Source organism: Cervus elaphus, chromosome 24 (genome assembly GCF_910594005.1).
Source record: "Cervus elaphus chromosome 24, mCerEla1.1, whole genome shotgun sequence".
Lineage (NCBI taxonomy): Eukaryota > Metazoa > Chordata > Mammalia > Artiodactyla > Cervidae > Cervus > Cervus elaphus.
This window is the reverse complement of record NC_057838.1, coordinates 51851496-51878064: the sequence shown is the minus strand read 5'-3', so window position 1 is coordinate 51878064 and position 26569 is coordinate 51851496. Positions and strand designations below refer to the sequence as shown.

General features: G+C 39.7%; 1 protein-coding gene and 1 non-coding gene across 13 annotated transcripts in view; one reads left to right on the top strand and one right to left on the bottom strand.

Annotated features, from left to right (window-relative positions):
* Nucleotides 1-26569, bottom strand: part of FHIT (fragile histidine triad diadenosine triphosphatase) — a 1484422-nt gene that overhangs the window by 1001676 nt on the left and 456177 nt on the right. The window lies entirely within an intron of this gene.
* TRNAC-GCA lies at nt 4049-4120 on the top strand. Its single transcript has one exon. It is a non-coding gene; the product is annotated as a tRNA-Cys (tRNA).

Genomic DNA, 26569 nt, shown 5'->3' with positions numbered 1-26569 from the left:
GCCGGCACGCCACAACTAGAGAAGCCTGCGTGCCACAATAAAGACCTAGCACAGCCCCCTCGCCACACACACATACAACCAGAGTGTCAAATATATAGGTTTGAATGGAGTTGATTTGAATATTTTAAGGAACTAGATTCCAGACAACCATTTCATGCCTTAGAAATTTAATTTTGCCCAATTGCCTATAGTTACCAATACATTTCCCAGCCATGAGCAAAGGATCCCATTCTAATCAGACCTTATCTGTGCCTAAATATTTTTACTTTATAGTCTTAATAGTTCTAATTCATCTACCAGAGTAAAGAAAAACACCTGGAACAAAGAATACATTTGAAGCATATTAGTTAAACTCAAGTAAAAAAAAAAAAAACATAAGATGAAACTTCCATGCCTCTTGTCTCTCTGCAAAGTAGAGACAGAGTCCTGTGACTTGGACTTCTTTTGTCAAAAGCATACCCATACCTTTTTGTTAGATAAACTTATTTGGTTTTCCTTGTGTAATGGGGTGAGTATTGAACAAGGTTTCAATGCCTTTTTTTTTTTTTTCCGCCAACTCAAATTGTCCCTTAGAGGCTCAAAGTACTAACAAAGTGCTTCGCTGCATGAAAGTGCTGTCTGCATTTGTCTGGCAAATATGATGCCAGCTAAAAAGCCTGATGGGTCTATTATTTGTCACAGGTATAACCAAGCTCCAGGCTGCTTCAACCAGAAAGTAAATTCAACTTTATAAAGAAAAAGTGTGGACAGGAAAGCCTTCTAGCAAGATTCCCAATAACCAGAATACAGACATGAGATCCTAAAACTAATAAAACATGGACTGGGAAAGGGTATTGATGAAGCAGTAGCCTAAGGAGCGATGTGGGAGGATTTGGGCCTATTTTTATACTGAAGGGAAAGTGATGGACACAGAGGTAAGGCTGCTATCACCTGCAATCCTACAACAACTCTAGGAATTAGACCACATTATCCTTGCAGCTACAGATGTGGATACAGGCTCAGAAAGGCTGGTAACTTGCCCACAGTGTTTCCCAGACAGTTGGTGGCCTACCTGGAGTTTGGCCAGGTCTTTCTGGCCCTAACGCTCAAGCCTAGTCACTATATAACACCAGCTTCCAACAGGTCACCAAGACAGTCAGTGCCATTCAATTAGCTATGAAACTGCAGATTGCAGAGTACTGGTCATTTTTTAGCTTAATTTTGTTAAAGACGTAACAGACCAGCCATAAAAAACAATCTGCCAAGCTATAGGAAATCAGCCCTGTTGCTAGTAAATGTGTTTTATTCAAACATACATCAAGCACTTATTATATTTAAGATTCCCCAGATACTAGAGAGACAGAAATTCAAATACATTCAAGACAAGCTCTAGTAACCTTTTTTTTATCTTTTGTAATGGCATAAGTGGAAAGGTATTCTCATTGAATGGAATGTTTGCTTACTCAGTGGCCAAATATTCATTGAGAAACAAGCTGGGTCAAAAATTGTCCTAGATTCTGAGGATGACTGAGTGACAAAGACAGATAAGGCCCATAGCTGGAAGAAATATGCTTTGCTTCAGAATTAGACTTGGTGCTAGTGGTAATGAACCCACCTGCCAACACCAGGAGATGCAAGAGACAGTTTCAATCCCTGGGTTGAGAAGATCCCCTGGAATAGGAAATGGCAACCCACTCCAGTATTCTTGCCTGAGAAATCCCATGGACAGAGGAGCCTGATGGGCTACAGTCCATGGGGTCAGACACAACTGAGCGACTGAGCACACACAAGCAAAGCAAAGAAGAGCAAAATGAATGAGCCATTTACGGTTTGTGATAAATGCTGTGAAGCAAATACTGGGGTGCTCTGATAGAGAATAAATGGAAGACATTGTGTTTTAGACCAGGAAGACAGGGAGGACCTCCCTGAGGTGATGATGTTCAAATGACAAGTCAACCATGTAACAGGTTGAAGGAAGTCAATTATGTAACAGGTTGAGGGGGGAAAATGGGTTTTCCCACCAGAGAGTTAGGGGTAGATGAAGAACCAGTGAGGACAATGAGTTTAGTTGTTTCTGGGAAGCAACAGCAGACCACCAACAAGTGGGTGCAGCAAGCCAGGGTGGGCTGGGGACTACGAGAGGCGGGAGGGAGCCAGCCAGACCATTGTGGGTATTGTACATCCCTGGAATGAGTTAGGATTTTATTCTAAACTCAGTGGAAAGCTATTGAATGACTTGGTCTTAAACCAGGGACTGCTGTGAACTGATGAATGGTTTTATTTTAGCTGGCATGTGAAGAAGGGGTGAGAAGCGGACTCGTGGAAGTAGGAGACGAGGCTCTAGCTGGGAAGACAGCACTTGGATGCCCACCATTCGCTCCCCAGATCTACCCTTCACCCTTTCCTATCCTGCTGTCTACCTCAGAGCCTGGCTTATAGAGACCCTGCCTTCTGACTTCCAGCTGGGTTCAGCCAAAGGGAAGCCCCAGCCAGAGCTTAGAGGAAGGCAGGAGAGAGAAGCTGGAACATTTACTCCCTCAGCGCCTCACCAGCCCAGTCCCCAGGGTTTATCACGGGCTGCTTGTCTGCCTCAGCCGAGGCTGCTGGTCCCACTGGTCGGTGGTCTCTGTCCCGTGGCCTCTCCTATGCTCCCCCCCAGGGACCCCACGCCCTTCCCTTCTCATGCACCTTCCCTCTCATCACCTTCAGTCCTTGGGCAGAAGCAGAAAAGGCTGCTATTAGCCTCAAGGCACTGCACTTGGGGCTTGTGGTTTGAAAATGATACCTTTATTAAACTCTAGTCAAATTACCCAATTTGTGTGTGCCATCTGTTTCCTGCTGGGTTCCTTACTGATATAGGGAGAGGCAAGATTTGATTTAGAAAAGTTCAGTTACTGTGATCCTTGACTAATATCCTGTTCTGCTGATGCTTTGTGTTTGTGACATAAGGGTCACAAACCCCAAAAATGTTAGCAAGAAATCATGCACCTCTTTATTTCCTTAGGAAATCCAATAACATAAATTGACCAAAGAGACAAAATGCCAAAATCACAGATGTGAGGATTCAGAAAACAAAACAGAATTTATGGTCACTGATACCTGAGTTCAGGTCAATTAGCAAGAGCTCTTGCTTAAATATTTAGATTTATATTTCTCATTCAATTTTTCATTTATTTAATCAGTGTTTATTGGGTGCCTAGTCCTTGCAGGGCGCTAGTTTAGACACCAGGGAAAGAGCGAAGACTATACCTATTCTCACAGAGCTTACACTCCAGAGAGTCAGGAAAGAAACAAGTCAACAATCACTTGCATGCTCATAAAAAACAGCTAAGGAGGACATAGTGGGAGATTTATATATTAGCGAGAATATATCCTTTCTTAAAAGGTGTTATTTGTGCCGAGAACTAAAGGAAGGGATGAAGCAGGCAGTGATGATATCCAGGGGAAGCACGACCCAGGAGAAGAAGTACCAGAGGCTATAACTCAGCAACAGTGGCAGGAACTGAGCAACTGTGAAAGGCCAGTGTGGCTGGAGCAGAAATGGCCTGTCCAGTCAGGGAGACAGGCAGGACAAGCCCACTTGCCCCACCTGGAATTTTGGGCTTTTATTTTGAGAAAAGAAGCCATTCAGGTTTTAAGAGAGTAGTGACAGGATATGACTTTGGGGTTTTTTGTCTTGCTTTGTCTGTTTTTACTTTTTATTAATTCTTATTGGAGCACCGTTGCTATCTAAGGTTGTGTTAGTTTCCACTGCACAGCAAAGTGAATAAGCTATACATAGACATCTATCCTCTCTTTTCTGGATTTTCTTCCTATTTAGGTCACCACAGGGCAATCAGTAGAGTTCCTTGAGTTATACAGGAGGTTCTCATTAGTTATCTATTTTATACATAGTGTCAGTAGCATATATATGTGTCTTACTTGTAAGAAAATCATTCTAGCTGCTTTGTTGCAATAAGGTAGCAAGGACAGAAAGCAGGGGCACACAAAGACAAAAGTATAGGGAAAAGATGCTGTTGTCTTGGACCAGGGTGGAAACATTTATGCTTGATAAGCTTTTCAGAGAGCTTCCCTGGTGGCTCAGATGGTAAAGCATCTGCCTGCAATGCAGGAGACCCAGGTTCAATCCCTGGGTTGGGAAGATCCCCTGGAGAAGGAAATGGTAACCCACTCCAGTACTCTTGCCTGAAAAATTCCATGGACAGCAGAGCCTGGCGGGCTACAGTCCATGGTGTCCCAAAAAGTCAGACATGATCAAGCTACTTCACTTTCACTTTCAAGCTTTTCAGATACCCAAGTGGGGATGAGTAAGGCACTGGGTATACATACAAAGTCTGGAGTTGAGAGAAGGCGTCTGAGTTAGGCTGGAGATAGGGAATTGGACAGCACACAGCCATAAGCCTGAATGAGACCACCCAGGGAGTGAAGAGAGAGAGAAGAGACAAGTTCTCAGGATGGAGCATGAGACACTGGAGATGGACAAGTCAAAGAAAGGAGAAGGAGACTGTCAAAGAAACTGAAAAGGATTGGTTAGCAGGGTAGAAGGAAAAACCAGGAGAGGTGTTGTCCCCAAAGTCAACTGAAAAAAAAGTATTTTGAGAAGGAAGAAGCAGTCAAGCAGTCATGTGTTGTTGATGGATCAAGTGAGAATGGTGGAACAGGAAGTAAAGCAATGGATTTGGCAAAGAAATGGCTGACAGTGACTCGGAATATGTTCTAAGAAGCAGTAGAGTTGAAAGTCTGATGGAGACAACATGTGTAGACAACTCTTCTGATGTTCTTTACAATCAATGGGGAGCAGAGAAATTGTGGTAGATGGAAGGGGTTAAGCAGGTTTTCTTTTACTTTCTTCTTAATTTAGAGATATTACAGCATCTTTTAATCACTGCTGGGAATTATCTAGTAGAGAGAGGAACCAGGATGATGCAAGAGAGAGCAGATAATTGCAAGAACAAGAAGGGATGGGGTCCAGGGCACCACGGAGGCCATGGATGGGAAAAGAACAGTTTATCCTCTGTAACAGAACATGAGTCCAGTTGTAGATAGGCTGATGAGAGCTGGGGAGATTCCCTCCCGACTGAGCTTTCTCAGTATTACAGCAAGTGGGGAGGAGCCACTGGGAGTTTCAGGAGAGAAGAGAAAGTGAAATAGTCATCCAGAGCAAGGGGGTGGAGTAGAGACCTGCAGTAGGATTGTATTGGCCAGTGTACTGGTCCCTAAACTGCTTCTGATGTGAATTTATAAATTCCATTAATATCAATGAAAAGCATTAATATTTATCTCACGTAGAGGAAAAAAGTAAGATACTCATGTGAGGAAAATGCAGAGGATATAGTCATCAGAAGCTTCAAGAACGAGAATTCCAAACACTGCATTTGGTGGTGTACTCCTAAGGTCACCAAGTGAGGTTCTCACCGGACCTGGGTAAGGAGCATACGTAGACCACTCACTGTGACCGAAAGTAAGATGAACTAAAGGGGTTCCCAATTTTCCCAACAAATGAGCAATAGAACAGTCAAATATATGGAAATGATCTTGATTTTGGATTCTTTCTCATTTAGCCTTTCAGGTTATGAGAATTTGAAAAATACATCTGAAACTCTACTTCTAAAAGCTTGCTTGTAAATTATTATCCCTGGTATATGAAAGCCCAGCTCTTAGATAGAACCAAAAAAAAAAAAAAAGATTAATGACCCCTGACATTAGAATTTAAAATGTCCTGCATGCAAATTCACTTTCTCTCCACTCTTTTGTAATGCAATAACCAGAGAGAATTAGAATTGCAAAAATGCCAAAAGAGCTACATGAAAATTATACAACAAAGTAGTTTCACAGTGATACTTAGAGAGGAATATGAAATGGATACAAGATAACACTGAGAGACATACAGTTATGTATGTGTGAGCGTGTGTGTGTGCACATGCATATCTGAAAGAGCAAGACAAAAAAATATTTATTTCTTTGCTTTGTTCTCCCTAACCAAAATTTAAAATAAAAACACTGGTTGGATCATATTTCAATAATGTGACACATGGTTCCTATTTTAGTTCTAAATGATTTTTCATTAAGTAGTCTTTGAAATATTTACTTATAAATAAATATAAAGTAGATCTTTGGAATATCTGATTTAAAACAACAACAAAATCTAGCAATTATCAACACAAATTTTCCTGTACTCTCTGATACTATTTTCTTCCAGTGATTATTTCTTACATTCCTAGGCACCATAGAAGGCTAATAATATAAATGATTTTCTGTGGGCTTCAGCTAAACACTTCAACTGTGACAATGAAATGAGGTAAACCATTTCATGCTCTATAGCAGAAACATATTACGTAATTCAAACAAGTTTTGAAAAATCACTTGGATCATATGATGTATCAGCTGCACAGGCATTACTGATGTCTGGCCCCTCCCCTCATTCTTATTTTCCTTTATGCGTCCCTCCCACTCACATAATGAAAGAAAGAGTATTTTATCTGCTTGGGTCATAAGGAGAGAGCAAAGAGAAACCAGTGTCTAACAAATGTCTCCTTATATTTCTACTGGCTTCCATCAATCTAAGGTAATTTTGTTTAGATGATGGGCTCAAATATCCAAAGACAACTCAGTGACTAATTCAAAAGGCAGTGCAACCAAGGGCAGACACTTCCTGGCATGTATGGTGAGCAATTTGGTGTAGCACAAAGAGTAATGACATGGCATCAAAACACCACCACACTCCTGCAGTGTATCTATTCTCCCTTTTTCTGTTACTAATAGAACCTTGATTTTTTTTTTTTTGAGTGACATTCATAACAATACTAATCTCCCCAAATTCCTTGCATCTAGGAATGATCCAAAATATATTAATTGACTAATAAGATCAATAAGAAGTTGTGAGGTGGGGCCTCCAGGAAAGTCTGCTGCAATGGGAAGACTCGGATGACACAAGCGGTTTGTTCATTTTTGCTTTTTGCCTACTGCCTTTCCCCTTCCTCCTGCCTCTGATGGCCAAAGGTGGAGCGGCCAGTTTGTAAGCATGAGGTCACATGTCCCATGGCAAGACATAGCCAGGCAGAAAGACAGGAGGAGCTGATGACTCTGAATTTGTTGAAGTATCCTAGGAAAAGTAAACCCCTCTTTAATTAAGCCGTTTGTGATTATTAAATTTAGGTGTCAACATGGTTTGGCATGGCAAGGAAGGCATGGCAACCCACTCCAGTATTCTTGCCTGGAGAATCCCATGAATGGAGGAGCCTGGTGGGTTACAGTCCACGGGGTCGCAAAGAGTCGGACATGACTGAGCAATTTCACTTTCACTTTCACTATGGTTTGGTCATAGTTCCCAGATAGTTGGTCAAACATACCTGAATGTTGCTGTGAAGGTATTTTTTAGACGAGATTAACCTTGAAATTGGGTTTCCCAGGTGGCGCTAGTGGTAAAGAACCTACCTGCCAACAAGGGCGATGTAAGAGACATGGGTTTGATCCTTGGGTTGGGAAGATCCCCTGGAGGAGGGCATGGCAAACCACTCCAGTATTCTTACTTGGAAAATCTCATGAACAGAGGAGCCAGGCAAGCTACAGTCCATAGGGTTGCAGAGTCAGACACAACTGAAGTGACTTAGCACGCATGCTCTCAACCTTAAAATCAGTAGACTGTGAATAAAACACATCGCCCTCTGTAATGTGGATGGGTGTCTCCAACCAGTTGAAGACCTTAGGAAAAAACTGATCCACCCAGAGCAAGAGGAAATTCTGCCAGCAGGCAGCCTTCATACTTGAGCTCCAAAATTAACTCCTCCCTGGTTCTCCAGCCTGCCAGACTATCCTGCAGAGTCTGTCAGGCCTCTCACAGCTATATGAGCCATTCCTTAAAATAAATCAATCTCTTCTGTCCTCTCTCTATCTTTATACACACACACAGGAAATACACACACACACACATACACATATCTATGAAAGAGAGAGATCTTCCTTATTGGTTCTCTTTCTGTGGAGAATCCAGACCACTGACCACTATACCACCATAATTGGGTGTCCGTTCATTGCGTCTGAATGCAATCTTCTCTGGCACATTTGAGATCTACCACTTCATGAGCTGCATAACTATGTACATTTCTTTGTGACCCCCCCAGCCTCCAGATCTTCAGAATGGGAATATGACTAGTACTGACTCCACAGGCTGGTTATAAGTGATGCATGAGACAACATCTGTAAAAGTGCTGTGTAATTTCTAAAGCCCAGTGGAAATGTTAGGAAGCAATCATGACAGGCTCACTACAACAATTCCTGAACATAATTAATCTTCATTCATGGTTGCATTAATTTACAATAACCAGTACCTTTAAATTTGACCTTTAAAAAGTCATTATATTATTTGTCAATTATATCTTAACAAAACTGGGGGGAAAGCCATTATGAAACACTTGGAAGTTCAGAAAAGCACAAGGGGAAAAAAATATTCAACCATACTCCCCACAGCTACTGTTAGCTACTAATACCTATCATTTATTGAGTTCTTATTATGACCTGGAAGCATGTGAAGCACTTTAATGCATTACCCCTACTCTACAGAGAGAGGTGCTACTTTGTCCATTTTGTAAATAATAAAACTATGGATTAAAGAGATAAACGTGTCCCAGGGCATTCAGCTAGTAAGTAGCAAAACCAGGATTCAAACTGAGGTGTGAATGATGCCAAAGCCCATGCACTTAACCACCAAATTACATGGTAAGTGACAGGCTGTGTTCTTTGATAACATATTTGCTAAAGCAGAATGGCAACATGATGGGGTAACCATTATGACTGGCTTTACTGACAGTATCAGCACCTTGCCCCGCACATAAACGAGGGAAGTTTCTCGTCTTACAGCGTTACTAGCTCTCTCGCCCAGGCTTGCATTTTATTTTGAAATGAAGTGAAAGGCCACATTAGCTATTCCCTCTAATAGTGCCTTTTACTTCAGATAGAGATATCCCTCTGCAGGGCACCCTGAAGTTTATTTGCAGAAGACTGGGTTTACCACTCCTTTCAAACTTCCCAAACAGTCACAATCTCACTTTATTTGCCCTCTAGTCCTCTGAGTTAAGAAGGGCATGTATTATTAACTCTGCTTTCCAGGTGAGAGAATGGACTCCTAGAGAGGTTGAGTAAGTTGCCCAAGGTCACACAGTAAATTGTTGGTACAAGCAGGATTGGAAAGCCCATCTGCTGACATTCAGCCCGGCACACTTTCCATTCTGCTGCGCTCCCTCCACCTGTTACTCCCACCAATCCCAAAGGGGCTTAGAGTTGATGGGTCATACCATCAATTCCTTAGGGCAAGACTGTTCTATCTGGGTAGGAAAACAAGTGTGCATACACACACACACACCACAAACACACGTTAGATACACTGTAATTGTATCTGCCAAAATGGTTTTGCAACAATCCAGTCAAGGATGCAGAAAACTCCCAGATTGTCTTTCAGAAACAGAGCCAGAGGGTCAATTTCAAAATGAAACAGGATTTCTTCAGCTGTGAGTGGATGGGTGGGTGGGTAAGTGGATGGACTGCATTAACAATGACACAGTGGACTGCAGGGTTAAAGCTCTTGTAATTTCCATTGCTATTAAGCTGTGACAATGCAAACCCAGACTGGGAAAGAAGCGTGCCTAAGAAAGAATATGAAAACATGGTTCACCTTAACTTTTCTATGACTTCCTATTTCTAAATTGTAGGATATTAAAACAGTTCTTTGGGAAAAACAAATGAGTGCTTTGACTCATCCTATATGATATTTATAAAAAGTAAAGTGCAAGAGAGCATTGACTAAGAAGGAAAAAACCAAGGATGAGACTAAGGTCACACTCAGCCATACTTGAAATCAAAGAAAGTACAAATGGAAGGAAAGTACCACACTGTCAAGTTAGCATCAAAGTCAGGATTTTCAGATGCAAACATCTGCCTTCCATAAGCTAGGCAAGCAGTCAGATTTTTGCCTCAACTGCACTGGCCCTGGCAAAGCAGAAGTTAACTTCCCTTCTTTCAGCTGGTTAGATGAGTGGATATCAGAAGGCAAACAGAGGAACTGCAAGATTTAAAGCTCAAAGACAAAAGACTGGCACTGGGGATGGAAGTTCCTAGGAAACTGAAACAAGAAAACTAAACACACTGTCAAAACCAGTGCCAGTGATCTCCCATTAAGTGAGAAGTGGCGCTAAAAGCTGTACCACCTAAAATGGTGCTATCTTACACATCATCAGAAAACCTCAAGTGGCCATTTTTTTCTGCTACATTAGCAAAAGGAAGTTTAGGACGTTTAGACACCAGGAGAGTGGTCACTTTCTCAAAAAGGAATTTGCCACAGACTCACGGGTATTCCAAATGTGGACCAAGTTTCCTTTCTAACAAGAATTAATATCACTACTTAAAACAGAATGATGTCATCCAATGATTTGAAGCCCAGTAGTTTTGGCTGGGGAATGAGGATAGTGGGAAGAGTTGAGGGGAAAACCAGGGGGGAAAAAGAGAAAGAAAGAAAAATAGAGAATTAAATGTGATTTCACTAAAAGTCCTAGGATCTATGTGATCCAGTCATACTACAATGTCATAGAGAGAGAAATGCAATCCAAGATCCAGAAAGCTCTTCTCATTTTCCTGTGGACACATAACAAACTGTGAAAGGAAGGAGTTCATTTTTAATGCATATAAAGCATATAAAACACTCTACAATGATTCTCTTGCATAGCTGCTTTTCCCAAGTTTCTTCATGTGGTTGGCAGCTGGCTCACTAATGCTCTTCCTCTTGGCCCGTGTTCAAATGCTCTCACCCAAGCTGGGCCCTGTGTCCTGCTCACTCTCTTCACCTCTCAACTCTTTATTACATAATTCAATGCAACTTCTCAATCTCTTATAGTTTTCTTCCACTTTCTTTAGTTTTGAGAGGACCTGGAAGTTTACCAAGGGAAAACAAATTCTTTCTGTGTGGAAGCTAGGGAAACTGTGAAGATCAGGAATACCCATACATTAATAACTTTAACCTATAACACATTATCAGTTTGTCCCTTGGAATTCCATTGTCCCAAACTCGAAAGGTAACACTTAACAGAGGAGTCTTTTCAAATGATACACCAGGAATTCAAGACTCCAAGACATGCAAGAAATTGAAGTCTGACTCCAGAGATTATGGTCTTCCTATAACATAAAAACAGCAGTGGGAAATAGGGTTGAAAAGAAATTGTTTTTCCCTACATCGTTTTGATCAACTCAGTAAACGTCACTATACGTCATGCACTGATTTAAGTATTAGAAAGACAGAGATAAGTAAGTCACAAACCTTTTCCTCAAAGAGATCACAGTCTAATGTGATGAGTCCTGCCCCAAGGCAACAGGTGTGAGGCCCCGTACCAAGACCACAGAAGAGGAGCCCAGAATCAAGGTCACTCTGAAGCTGACTGAGCCCCAACTGAACCCCTTTGTAATCTTGCCAAAAGACCCCCTGATCATCACCAGCAGTCTTCCTGAGCCATACTAGGCAAAAACGCCCACTCCAGTGCTCGTCCTTATAGTGCCCTAACCAATCATCTAATGCCAACCTTTCAGCAGGAGTTTTGTCTTGAAGCTATAAAAACTGGCTAATAACTCAGGGAACTGGTTGGCTCTTAACAGTCTGTCAGGAGTCGACCCACTGCACTCACAGTACCTTGCACTTAATAGACTCACTCCCTTCTGAAATGTTCCAAGTTTGAAATTCTTTTCCAATTCATGCTCGGACTGCCTCAACATAATGCAGTTTCTCAAACTGCATTCCTTAGAACATGTTCCCTTGTTAAAAAAAAAAAAAAAAAAAGTTCCGTGGCCCAAATACCTTTTTAGGAAATGTGGCACATTCAATATCCTTTGGGATGTTTTCCATATCCACCTTAATCCTAAATTAAAGAAATTTTGTTTCTTTATTCCAACATTTCCCAAAGTTAAATTTATCACTGAGCCATTTGCTTTGCAAAACACACATCTTGAGATGAACTTACAAATGTTAGTTAGCACAGATTCCACCTTTAGTTTAAATAAATAAATATTTGTTATTTATAAGATAGAATAATGATTACGGGAGCATTTTTCATAAAGTAAATTGTATGTACATTTACATAAAGTAAATTGTATTTCAACCAAAAATGCAAGTTAATTTAAAGGTTGTCTCAGTCCACTCACTGAAATGAACAAGTGAGAAATGGGAAGTAAAGAAAAAACAACTGTAGGTTGGAAGCTATTTTGCTGGTGGAGGCAGTGGGAGAGGAGTCTTGCTTTCAGGGATCTTAGGGAAAATTGTGGTAAAATTAAATCCTTGGTATCTATTGGGGTTACAGTTGAGAAAACTTTCCGGCATTCAGTGAATGGATGGTGAAAATCCCCACATTACTGAGTTCCATAGTATGGCTCTATAGCCAGCTGCTGTGTCAATAGACATTTTCTTCCCAGGCCAATTCTGCAGTATAGTTTTGGGCACTCGTCCCAGAAGCTTAGCCTCAAGTCTGATTCTCTGGGATTCCCAATGATTCTTTGAAATGCTGCAGTGTTGTTGTTCTTCAGTCGCTAAGTCGTGTCCAACTCTTCGTGACCCCGTGGACTGTAGCCTGCCAATCTCCTCTGTCTGTGGGATTTCCCAGGCAAGCATACTGGAGTGGGTTGCCATTTCCTTCTCCAGGGAATCCTCCCAATCCAGAGATCAAACCTGCATCTCCTCCTTAGCAGGCAGATTCTTTATCACTGAGCCACATGGGAATCTGAAATGTTGTATACCCTTTAATAAATTCATTTTCTATTTAAACTGGCCAGTGTAGATTCTGGTGCCTGCAACTAATACCCCTGACCGTATTTTCCTTCTCCTACTTCCAAAAGCCAGGTGAATAACTTACAGCCATTCACAACCTAACATTTCCCTCTCAGGAAACTCTAATCTAGTAATATATTTCTGTGGACTCTCCATTGCCCTCCTTTACTTCTAAGCCTTAAGTAATGAATGAAACTGACTCTTATTTCTGAAATCCCACCTGCATTCCTTTTCCAAATCAATCTTCTTTCCTAGCCTAAGGCTAGCCTACTTACTGTATGAAATACACTTTCCTGTCAGTCAACATGGCAACATTTTTGGTGAGGTCAAAGCCTAGCTCTTAATTTATCTTTTGAGTTGTAAGAATCTCCCTGGACACACCAGTGCTTTGAACCCAATTATTTATCTCTCTATCCCATTTTTCAAAAATCATTTAATCTCTAGAGCCCATGAGCCACAACCACTGAAGCCTGTACACCCTAGAGTTCGTGCTCTGCTACAAGAGAAGGCACCATGATGAGAAGCTCATACACCGCAACTAAAGAAAACACAAGGGAAGCAATGAAGACCCAGAGCAGCCAAACAAAAATAATTAATTAAATAAAGTAAAAACAAAATCTTTTCATCTGCTTTTTAGGGTTATAATCTGAATAGCTCTTCCAAAGTGTTAAGAAATCTGTCAGAGTAATTTCAAAATAGGAGCTGAGTGGTCTGGGTGTTAAAGCATCTGAGAATGCCAGGAATGGTCCCACTCCCTAGAGTGGTGAGTGACTAAGTAGCTCAGGAAAAGTGTAAGGGCCTCCATGGCACATCCCAGTAAGAGGAGGGTCTCACTTCCTTCCCAGGCTTCCAGTTAAAGAGCACATGGTCAAACTAGGTCACTGAACAAGGTTGTTTTTGTTTAAAAAGTGCTAAAGGCAAGTATTTGAATAGTCATGAGAGGGGAAAAGCATATTTCTTGATGCAGTAATTAAAAAGAGATTTAGATCCAGTGTGTGAATTCCCATAGAATCCTACTTAGCTCCCTTATCTATGTCAAAGCAAACTTAGTTTCACATCATCGGTGCTTCTCATTTATCTTAATGCTAAGGATTTATTTCTTATGCAAAATTGTTCATTTTTACCAGCCTGGAACTTAAAAAAAAAAAAATCACATTCTCTTCTTCAAGAATTTTCATTAAGCCAAGGTGTCATCAAACTGAAAATCTGTAGACACAATTTTGGCTCTTTTCCTTAGGCAAATCAGAGGAGTGCTCAATCCAGGCAACCAAGGATTAGTGCAGGCATTGATGACAGATTCTTAACAGTGTTGTAAGGAGAAAAAAACAATGTTTCTATGGAACGATTTACAAAGATTTCTAACTCAAAGTTGAACCAGTAAGTTTGTCTAGACTGTCCTATGAGAAGCTGCCTTCTTCAGAGAAAAAAGCTACAGTTGAAACTCTGAATGATTTTGTCCCCACGATGTGTATACAGGACTTGGGTTAGTAATCTGGTACCCAGAAACATGCAGATTATCACTGAGACAAAAATTAAACAAACCAATGACAGACTATGTGTATTGTTCACATCTCTTATTTATTTGTGTTTGTTTAGGTACCACAGATTCATAAAGTCAATAATCAGAGTAGGTAAAGTCACTAATCAGAACAAAATTATGTTTCCTATGGCATGTCATACAAAAGTAATGAGATAATTTTCAGGGAAAATCATCAAACTTTAATCAAATATTTCAGGCAAAAAGATAGACATTAACAGTTATGATCTGCTCAGCAATAGTCAAATCAAAGAAATGTCAAAACAGTTGAAACCCAACAATTAACCCAAGATCAAAACCCAGAATATCTATTTATTATTGCACTCTCTAACTCTGTGTTCAGTTAAGCCTAAGCATCTCCTTAGACTTAATCCCCCTGATTGTAGGGTGTCTAATACCTGTCAATGCAATTTCTTGATCACTAATGAACCACTCTTTGTTTATTCCATTAGTCTCTATAAACACTATATTAAATCATTCTCCCCAGCATTTCCCCTCAACTACCATGTGCCATTGCAGCATTTGTTTTCCCTGAGTTTCAACCTTTAAATGTCAGTGGCCATTTGGTACTTCTTTTTTCTCATAAATAAAACCTTTCCAACATCTTGCAAATGACCAGGCAACTGCTTTAAAACTCTTGCTGTAACTTGAGCTTCCTACCGAGCTCTCTAATTAAGCCACAATATCATTGCTCCTCTAGTTTACAAGATAATCATCTAATTCCCTTTTGTTAAACTATTCGGCCTTTGGCCTCATGGTTTATTCACTTGGGAACTAGATTATAGCTTCCCAGATGGGTTACAGTGGAATTATTGTGACTTGTTACAAGTTTAATTAATGCCAAACAATGCCAGCCCAATTTCTGGCTTAATACCATCTCCTTTCATATAGTTGCATCCTCATTTTGCCTTCAATAACCTTCTTGATTGGTATTTTCCCAAGCGTTTCTACACTCAGTCCTCTTGTTGAATTAAAACATTCCTAAACCACAATATGGCTGCTCAATTTTAAGACTTTAAAATTTTCAGTCTGGGTTTGTAGTTTCATGTTTGATGGATGAACTTAAGGAAGGTATGAAATCTTCATGATGACATCATAATAGAACAAAGTCAATTTTATAAAATTCTTTCATATACTTTATATTATCATAGGGAGGATATAGAGAGTCAGGCAGAGTAGTATTATTATGTCCATTATTGATCACTGGTTTCCAAACCGTGTCATCGTACACCAAGCCCATGACATTGTTTCAACCAGAATCTTTTTTTTTTTTAAACAATCTAAGTAAGACCATCATTTCAACAAACAGTAACACTGGCTTTTAGATAAGGAAAGTTTTAAAACCTCTGTTATATAAGAAACCAAAACTCAGCACGGAAGTGAGTTTACCAAAGTCAAATAGCAAATAATTGAAAAAGTAGGGAAAACATCCAGGTTTTCTGACTCCAAGGACTGACATTTGTTATACTCCCCAGGAGGAAGAATGCCAAAAGAACAGAGAAAGCATTTGTAAGCCCATTCACACCAGTTTAATAATTCTTTTTAAATAGTCTTCAAACTTATAATATCAATAACTGCAGATATGCAGATGACACCACCCTTATGGCAGAAATCTAAGAGGAACTGAAGAGACTCTTGATGAAAGTGAAAGGGTAGAGTGAAAAAGCTGGCTTAAAACTAAACATTCAAAAACTCCAAAATCACTGCAGATGGTGACGTCAGCCATGAAATTAAAAGATGCTTGCTCCTTGGAAGAAAAGCTATGACAAACCTAGACAGCATATTAAAAAACAGAGACATTACTTTGCTGACAAAGGTCCATCTAGTCAAAGTTATGGTTTTTCCAGTAATCATGTCCATTTGGACCACAAAGAAAGCTGAGCGCCAAAGAATTGATGCTTTTTAACTGTGGCGTTGGAGAAGACTCTTTAGAGTCCCTTGGACTGCACAGAGATCAAACCAGACCTACATGAAGAAATTAAAGACCTAGGCAAAATCCTTGAAAATGTAAAAAATGGCATACCAGAAAGATTAGTAAAGAGGTTAATACTAAAAGAGCAGAAAGAGTAAGAAAAGGAGGAGGGGTATGAGTCACAGGAAACAAGGCCATCACCTGCAGTACTTCACTACATTTCAAATTTAAAAAGAGATAAATTTACAGCCACTTGACTTCTCTAGGGCCCAATCTCCTCATGACAAAGTTCATATGATATTACTAGCTCTCTCAACTGCAAAGTCTACTATAAAAATATAAGATAAAATAATTTGACGACTTTTAGAAAAGCAAAAGTTCTACAAATAAAGTAACAGGAGAGGGTACTGCTTTCCTGAATGATGAAAGATGGAAGTAAAGTAATAAGCCACTTGTATAACTTATCCAAAAATTGTTTTATAGTATTTCAAAGGCATTAGCATTTTAAAAAACAGAATACTTGATATAAAATAGCAAAAAAAGAAAGTTAAGCCCAAAGTTGAAGAACTTGTCAAAGGGAAATGTTAGGACCCCATGCACAGGGGTTTCACCTCTGGTTCTCAGCCCTCAAACTAATTTTAGCATGTATCAGGATGAAGTCCATAAAACAGGTGATATCACAGAGAGTGACTTACAAGGGGTTGGGAAGAAAGATGATCCTTTAGCTCAGGTGATGAAGGAAGGCCTTACAGGACAGGTAGCATATGAGACTAGAATGATGCAAGGGAGCCTGGACAGAAAAATCCCAGATTAGAGCTCGTGCAAGGGAAACCCAAAGACTAAGGCTGTGAGGTAGGGATCAGAGGCAGAACTGACATGCTAGAGAGTGGCGGTATTAAGGAAACACAATCACAGTGAGAAAATTAACCCTATCTTGATAGAGAGTTGTTTACAAGCATAATGCTAATCTGAGCAATCTCTCATTAGTGCCAAGTTCACTTGCTCTCTGCTTTGGGTAACTGAGTCAGGCTAGAAAGGGAAATTTGGAGCCAAACTGAAAAGGGGAGAATATGGGATCGCTTGCCACACTTTATCATTGTGGGCCCATCAACAGGTCACTAGAGGGTGAAGAAGCACCACCATGGCTTATTTAATTGAACATTTACAAATTAGTAAAGACTTGATATGATATGGTCTATAGTCCAAAGGGTCAGAGGAGTAAGGCTTCAGGGATTGCAGATGTGTCTTGTCAATGCGGGGGTGGGAGCTTCATGAGAGACTGATGACCCCAGGATTGGGTACGGCGACTGAGATCCTTGGTAACCGGGAGATGGTACACATCTTATGGAATCTGTAGCCTGGTGGAAATCCATGAGCCTGTTTTGTACACTGCAGGCAGAGAGTGCACCATTAAACCCCCATGGAGGGAAGTGACTCCTTGATGCATTCTGCTAACATTTACCATACTCCTGACATAAGCCAGGGACTGGTGGGGAATTTATTCATGGCTGCTGCTTTGCTCTCAGCTGCATCTGAAAGCTGACCTTAGTGTCCTCTGAGTTTCAACCCAGACAAAAGCACAACTGAGCAGTTTCCCAGCCACAGGGGGAAGGAATTTGAGAATGATAGAAAAACAGGATTCCCTTCCTTCTTCTGGACTCTGGGTTTGTGTTATATCCTGTAGTTGTAAAAGGGGTGTATGATGGGCAGTGGGTGATTTCAATTCAATTTAAAGCAACAAGTATTTATTGAGAATTTACCATATGCTTAGTAAGGGGGACAGGTGTTATGGGAGACAGAACTAAATGAAGTTTTCCCTTTCCTCCAGGAGCAAACAGCTTCAGGCTAGAAAAAAAAACAATGCACAGGTACCAAACAGCAGGGGGGAAAAACTCACAATGCGCATTTCATTAGTGACAGAAGTAGAAGGACATGCGATCACATTCTCCTGCAAGAAAAGCAAAGATATACCCATTTGAATGCAGAGTTCCAAAGAACAGCAAGAAGAGAAGAGAAAGCTTTCCTCAGTGATCAGTGCAAAGAAACAGAGGGAAACAATAGAATGGGAAAGACTAGAGATCTCTTCAAGAAAATTAGAGATACCAAGGGAACTTTTCATGCACAGATGGACACAATAAAGGACAGAAATGGTATGGACCTAACAGCAGCAGAAGATATTAAGAAGAGGTGGCAAGAATAAACAGAAGAACTATACAAAAAAGATCCTCACGACCCAGATAATCATGATGGTGTGATCACTCACCTAGAGCCAGATATCCTGGAATGTGAAATCAAGTGGGCCTTAGGAAGCATCACTAGGATCAAAGCTAGTGGAGGTGATGGCATTCCAGTTGAGCTATTTCAAATCCTAAAAGATGATGCTGTTCAAGTGCTGCACTCAATATGTGAGCAAATTTGGAAAGCTCAGCAGTGGCCACAGGATTGGAAAAGGTAGGTTTTCATTCCAATCCCAAAGAAAGGCAATGACAAAGAATGCTCAAAATACCCAACAATTGCACTTATCTCACATGCCAGCAAAGTAATTCTCAAAGTTCTCCAAGTCAGGCTTCAACAGGACATGAACCGTGAACTTCCAGATGTTCAAGCATGATTTAGAAAAGGCAGAGGAACCAGAGATCAAGTTGCCAACATCCGTTGGATCATTGTAAAAGCAAGAGAGTTCCAGAAAAACATCTATTTCTGCTTTATTGACTACACCAAAGCCTTTGACTATGTGGATCACAACAAACTGTGGAAAATTCTTCAAGAGATGGGAATACCAGAGCACCTGACCTTCCTCCTGAGAAATCCGTATGCAGGTTAGGAAGCAATAGTTAGAACTGGACATGGAAAAATGGACTGGTTCCAAATTGGGAAGGAGTATGTCAAGGCTATATATTGTCACCCTGCTTATTTAACTTATATGCAGAGTACATCATGAGAAATGCTGGACTGGATGAAGCACAAGCTGGAATCAAGATTGCTGGGAGAAATATCAATAACCTCAGATATGCAGACACCACCCTTATGGCAGAAAGCAAAGAAGAATGAAAGAGCCTCTTAATGAAAGTGAAAGAAGAGAGTGAAAATGTTGGCTTAAAACTCAACATTCAGAAAATGAAGATCATGGCATCTGGTCCCATCACTTCATGGCAAATAGATGGGAAAACAAAGGAAACAGTGAGAGACTTTATTTTGGGGGAGCTCCAAAATCACTGCAGATGATGACTGCAGCCATGAAATTAAAAGATGCTTGCTCTTTGGAAGAAAACTTATGACCAAGTTAGACAGTATTTTAAAAAGCATAGACACTACTTTGCCAAAAAAGGTCCGTCTAGCCAAAGCTATGGTTTTTCCAATAGTCATGTGTGGATGTGTGAGTTGGACTATAAAGCAAGCTGAGCACCGAAGAATTGATGCTTTTGAACTGTGGTGTTGGAGTAGATTCTTGAGAGTCCTTTGGACTGCAAGGAGATCCAACCAGTTCATCCTAAAGGAAATCAGTCCTATATATTCATTGGAAGGACTGATGGTGAAGCTGAAACTCCAATACTTTGGCCACCTGATGAAAAGAACTGACTCATTTGAAAAGACCCTGACACTGGGAAAGATTGAAGGCAGGAGGAAAAGGGGACGATAGAGGATGAGATGGTTGGATGGCATCGCTGACTCTATGGACAGTAGTTTGAGTAAGTTCCGGGAATTGGTAATGGACAGGGAAGCTTGGCGTGCTGCAGTCCATGGGGTCACAAAGAGTGACACAACTGATTGACTAAAGTGAACTGATAGGAATATCTATGGGGATAGAGACAGAAGAAAAATTCAGTGTTGTTTATTTTTGTTGTTGTTATTCATTTGAATGTGTTTTGTAACATTTCTACATTCAGCATGAGTGAGTACTAAAATCAGAAAAAATAGCAACATTTTAAAAAATATAGCTCCTTTTTAGAAGGAGAGCTTGATCGTTCAAAATAAGCAGCTCTGGGTTGAATCCCAAGCATGTTCTTCCCAACAACTTGACCTTGGGCAAGTTACTTAACTAGCAGGTTCCTAAATTTTCTCATCTACAAAATCCTGTCAATGGATGTCTTCTGGTAGGAAACCAAGAAACAAGACCATGACCTGTAAGCAAATTCCAGGAATTTAAAACACCTTTAAGTTTTAGAAGTTTACTTTGGTTGACATCTTAAACTAAAATTCCTCAAGTTACTAAATTACTCACAAGGATTTCAGGAAGAAATGTACATATGCTTTAGAATGCAGATGGTTCAAACTCTAGCTGTGCTACTTGCCAATAACTGACCTCTAATAAGTTATTTCAACTAAGTCTCACTTCATCTATAAAATGGGAATAATAATAGAACCTACCTCATAGGGACATGATGAAGACATGTATATCAAATGCTAAAAATGGTGCCTGGCATGGAATATGTGCCTGATGTTTACATACAATTTTAATTATCATCTGAAAAAGCTGGAATTGTTCTAGACAAATGTGAGAGAAGATAGACACGAAGACATATACATCTTTTTCATCTTTGTATCCTCAGTGCCTTGAACAAGCCCTATCACAAAGTAAAGATTTGATAAACACTTGTGAATAAACAATGAATGAATGAGTGTATGAATCAATGAGATGATTTTCCCATTCCATCAAGGGTCATGTCTATATATTACTAAATTGATCTAGAAAAAAATACACTTTTATGTGTTTAAATACAATTCAATGAGTTTAAAAATTAACTTCAGTACATTCTCTGAGTTTATTCACAAAGGGCTAGGAGAAGCCAGAGGCATTTTTACAGCTTAAAAATACTACCTGGTTATTCAAGTTCTAGTGAGAAGTTTAATACATGGGGAGAAATCACGGGGTTTCTTTCATCTTTCAGAATCCTGGTAATCATCTTACATGGGAAAGCCAATTTAAAAAAAAAAAAAAAAGCAGGGAGGAAATGGAGGAGTGGGGAAGGAAACATAATAAAAGAGAAGAAAAAATCAAAAGAAAGGGAAGAAAAAGGGTCCTTCTATCTTAGAGACATGTTTTACTACCCCTCACTGTATGATATGCTATTTTGTCAGCATCTTCTACCTATGAAGGGATAAAGAGCAGGGGCTTCCATGTAATGACCCATGTGAGTGAAATCTTATCACAGGTATAAAAGGAAATGCTTTCTTATATTAAAAAATTCATATTTATATAAATGGCATCGACTCTAAGAAGGATGAGCTAAGTATCAGGACATGTGAATTAGCAGAAAATCCCTAGTACAGTTTTTATACATACTAATATTTTCTGGCATATTTATCCATTCCTATGAGTACTGTCTTAACTCAGATGGTAAAGCATCTGCCTACAATCCGGGAGACTCAGATTCCCTGGAGAAGGAAATGGCAACCCACTCCAATACTCTTGCCATGGAAAATCCCACTATAGCTGGTGGGCTATAGCCCATGGGGTCGCAAAGAGTCGGACATGACTGAGCAACTTCACTTTCTTTCTTTTCTTTTATGAGTACTGCTTAAATGTTACTTGCTCAGAGAAGCCCTCCTCCATTCCTCAGCCCAGGATGGGTACTTTGTTACATGCTCTAATAGTATCTGGCACCCTTCCACTAGGTTCCCAGGTGAGGCAGAGGTAAAGAATCCGCCTGCCAATGCAGGAGATGCTGGTTTGATACCCTGGAGAAGGAAATGGCAACCCATTTCGGTATTCTTGCCTGGGAAATCCCATGGACAGAGGAGCCTGGTGGGCTACACTCCATGGGGTCGCAAAAAGTCAGACATGACAGAGCAACTAACACTCACACAGATATGCACACATATATGTGTATATGGTACCTGTATCATATATGGCAAGTTTTTGTTCCCAAGTGGCTCAGGGGTAAAGAATCTGCCTGCCAATGCAGGAGATGTGGGTTTCATCCCAGGGATGGGAAGATTCCCTGGAGAAGGGAATGGCTACCCACTCTAGTATTCTTGCCTGGGAAATCCCATGGACAGAGGAGCCTGGTGAGCTACAGTCCAAGGAGTAGCAAAGAGTCGGACATAACTGAGTGACTAAGCATGCACGTATAGCATGTTTTAACTTTACTTCCAATGTTTTACATTGATTAAGATTTAAGTTATTCACATTTTATCCATTAAAAACCAACAGTAGGCAATTTTGAATTATATGCATCTCCAGAAGAAAGAAAACTTATTTTGAAGCATTGTCTTTAGACAATTTCCTAAAGTGAACTAAACACAGGTAGAAAATCGAGTTGAATAAATATATATTGCACCAAGAATATTGACGTTAACTTGTTCTGCTTGCTTTCCTAAGATTCTCTGGATTATCATGTATTTATGGCAGGCAGTAAGCCCAAAAGTGTTAATCGCTCAGTCATTTTCGACTCTTTGCTACTCCATGGACTGTAACTGCCAAGCTCCTCTGTCCATGGAATTCTACAGGTTAAGAATACTGGAGTGGGTAGCCATTCCCTTCTCCAGGGGATCTTCCCGATCCAGGGATCACACCCAGGTCTCCTGCATTGCAAGCGGATTCTTTACTGCCTGAGCCACCAGGGAAGCCCAATATAAATGTAAGCATTTCTCTGACATCCAGAGTCTTTGGAAGCAATACCTACTAAATACCTAACTCTGTCTTCTTTGAATGTTTTCAGACGTTCGGTTGTTCCCAACCCTTTGGATCTTTGTGACCCAATGGTCCATAGCCCACCAGGCTCCTCTGTCCATGGGATTCTCCAGGCAAGAATATGGAGTAGGTAGCCATTTTCTCCTTCAGGGGATCTTCCTGACCAGAGATCTAACCCTTATCTCCTGTGTCTCCTGCACTGACAGGTGGATTCTTTACCACTAGTGCCACCTTGGAAGCCCTTTCTTTGAATAACCAACAATATTTCTTAGTAAAGTTTCTAATTAGATTTGTCAAATTAAAATGAAAACAGAAAAAAAAAAAGTCCTCGTAAATGGTTCTGTGGAACTTCTGATAGTAACTAGAACAATTACACTGCTAATAATTCAGTGTTGGCTGAAAACCATACAATGGTGAGTGACTTACACAGAACAGACTTGGCACATGTTGTACCACAGGTGGATCCGGGGTCACCAAGAAACCACTTCACAGTTTTCCCAGAAGTGTAGAGTCAAAAAGGTCACTTGTGGTAAAAGATCTTTTGGATTTGTCTTCTAAATCAATGCATGAATTAAAGACAATTTACATATAAATAGGATAATACTCTGCCTTCGAAATTAAATGAATTTTTAAAAGATTTAAGTAACTGCAGAAAAGGTCAGTTAAGCATTAACTGTACATAATGTGATTTCTAAAAACTGCTTGTCTTGTTGGTTTATTAATATTTTGTATTCATTGTCAGTGTCATTCTAAAAATTTCGTGCATAGTTAGCAGTGTGCCAAAGTCAAAGACAGGCCCTCAAAGTAAGGAAAATGTTTTGCACAAGTCAGTATTTGGAAGGACAGGTCTAGAATCTGGATGTGAAAATAGTCAAAAGTAACCTTTACCCACATATTAATACACATTCAATTCAAATATATCACAACATATTCTAACAATGCATGGCATTGTTAAGGTGAAATTTACCTCGACAATTAGCTTCATTGATATATTACAGCTCTTCTGAAGCACAAAAGCAGTAGATCGTCTTCTGAGTTGACAGAGGAGGATCATGCTCATCATTGGTGATCTCAATTTGCCTCTTTGACAATATAAACTTGGAGATTTTTCCAACTATGATGAAGGGACAGAGCTTTTACAGTATCAAGCCTGATCCCTGTCACCACCACCCTTGTGAATATTAGTGTACCTTAAAAAATGTCACCCCCCCCCCACAAAATAACTCAAAATGGATTAAATATCTAAATATAAGACCACAAATCATAAAACTCTTAGAGGAAAACAGAACACTCTGACATAAATTGCAGCAAGATCATTTTTTATTTACCTCCCAGAATAATGAAAACAAAAATAAACAAATGGGACCTAATTAAACTGAAAAGCTTTTGCACAGTAGAGAAAACCATAAATGAGAGGAAAAGACAACCCTCAGATTTGGAGAAAATATTTGCGAATGAAGCAACTGACAGGAGATTAATCTCTAAAATAAACAAACAGTTCATGAAGTTCAATATCAAAAAAACAAACAACTCAATCAAAAAAAGAAAAAAGAAAGGACAGAAGACCTTAATAGATGTTTCTCCAAAGAAGACATACAGAAGGCCAAGAGGCACATGAAAAGACTCTAAACATCACTCATTATTAGCAATGTGCAAATCAAAACTACAATGAGGTATCACCTCCCACTGGTTGGAGTGGCCATCATCAAAAAATCTACAAACAATAAATACTGGAGAGGGTGTAAAGGAAAGAGAATCCTCTTGTAATGTTGGTGGGAACGCAAATTGATAGAGTCACTATGTAGAAGAGTATGAAAAAGACTAAAGCCAGAACTACCATATGACCCAGCAATCCCACTATTGGGCATATACCCTGGGGGGAAAAAAAAAAAAAAACATAATTCAAAAAGACACATGCAACCCAATGTTCATTGCAGCACTATTTATAATAGCCAAGAAATGGAAGTAACCTAAACGTCCACTGACAGATGAATGGATAAAGATGTGATACATATAATGGAATATTATGTAGCCATAAAAAGAAATGAAGTTGGGTCATTAGTAGAGTTGTGGATGGACCTAGAGTCTGTCATACAGAGTGAAGTCAGAAAGAGAAAAACAAATATCATATATTAACACTTATATGTGTAATCTAGAAAAATGGTACAAAGCCTATTTGCAGGGCAGGAGTAGAGATGCAGATGTAGAGAATGGACATGTGGACACTGGAGTGGAAAGGATTGGATGAATTGAGAGATTAGTATTGACATATCTACACTACCATGTATAAAATAGATAACTAGTAGGAACCTGCTATATAGCATAGAGAGCTTAGCTCAGTACTCTGTGGCGAGGAAGGTGATATATGTATACATATGGCTGATTCGCTTTGTTGTACAACACTGTAAAACAACTATAATCCCTCAAAAAAAGTATCAGACCCCAGGATAAACAGGTGGAACACAAGGCTTTTTTAAGGCAGTGAAACTATTCTGCATGATACTGTAATGGTAGATACAAAACTTTATGCATTTTTCAAAACACACAGAACTGGAATAAGTCACTATATACAAAACAGACAAACAGCAAGGTCCTACTGTATAACACAGGGAACTATATTCCATATCCTGTAGCAAACCATAATGGAAAAGAATATGAAAAAGAATATATATGTATACATATTTCTATTTGTGTATAACTGAATATATATAACTGAAATGCTTTGCTATATACCAAAAACTAACATAACATTGTAAATCAACTATACTTCAACTTTTAAAAAGAAAGAAAGAAAAAAAAAACCTAACTATATTGTATATCAGGGAGGAAGACATTTTCCTCTACACTTCTGGCTGGTCTAAGAATTAAGTTGACATGAAACAGATTAGCAGGAGAAAAATCAAGCAATCATTTAATAACATGCATACATAGGAGGGACCCAGGAAAACTAAGTAACTTGCTAAAATTGACCAAAACCCTCACCTTAAGTAGCAGTTTCAGCTAAAAACAAATGAGGATGTTGAAGGCAATGGCTTGGGCCTTCAAAAGGGAGGAAGGTGATTCAGATGGACATAGAAAAATAAATGTTTGATAAACAAATATTTACTGGGGTAGGCAGAGAAAGCAAATAGCAGACTCTGATCTCTAAACTCTGCTGAGGCACCACTACCACACATAGCCCATATTCTCTGCAGATATCTCTGAAGATAGGTTTATTCTGGGAATATGCCCTGTATCTAAATTCTTTTAGGCAGTTAAGGGTAAAGTCAAAAATGTCTTGCCAGGTGTTTTGATTGTTTTTGGCTCAATATAATCTGCATTCCAAACTGACATTTTGGGGTGGTGAATTTTGCTCTCTTATAAATACAAAGAGTAAATCCTAAAGTAAAACAGAGACTTTAGTAAATAATAATGTATCAGTATCAGGTTCCCAAATATAACAAATGTACAACACCAATGCAAGATGTTAACGGTAAGGAAACTGGAAGCAGGCTGGGTGGAGATATATAGAAACTCTGTCATTTCTGCTCAGTTTTTCTGTAAAGCTTAAACTTCTCTAGAAAAATAAAGCCTGTTTTTTTTTTTTTTTAAATGATGGACTGAATGTAATAATACACTCAAAGACACTTTCTTTAGATGAACAGCTTACAAGTCATACTCAGAGGAGCCCTATCAGTCCCAGGAGGTTGTTCACTGACCACTTGATTTGGG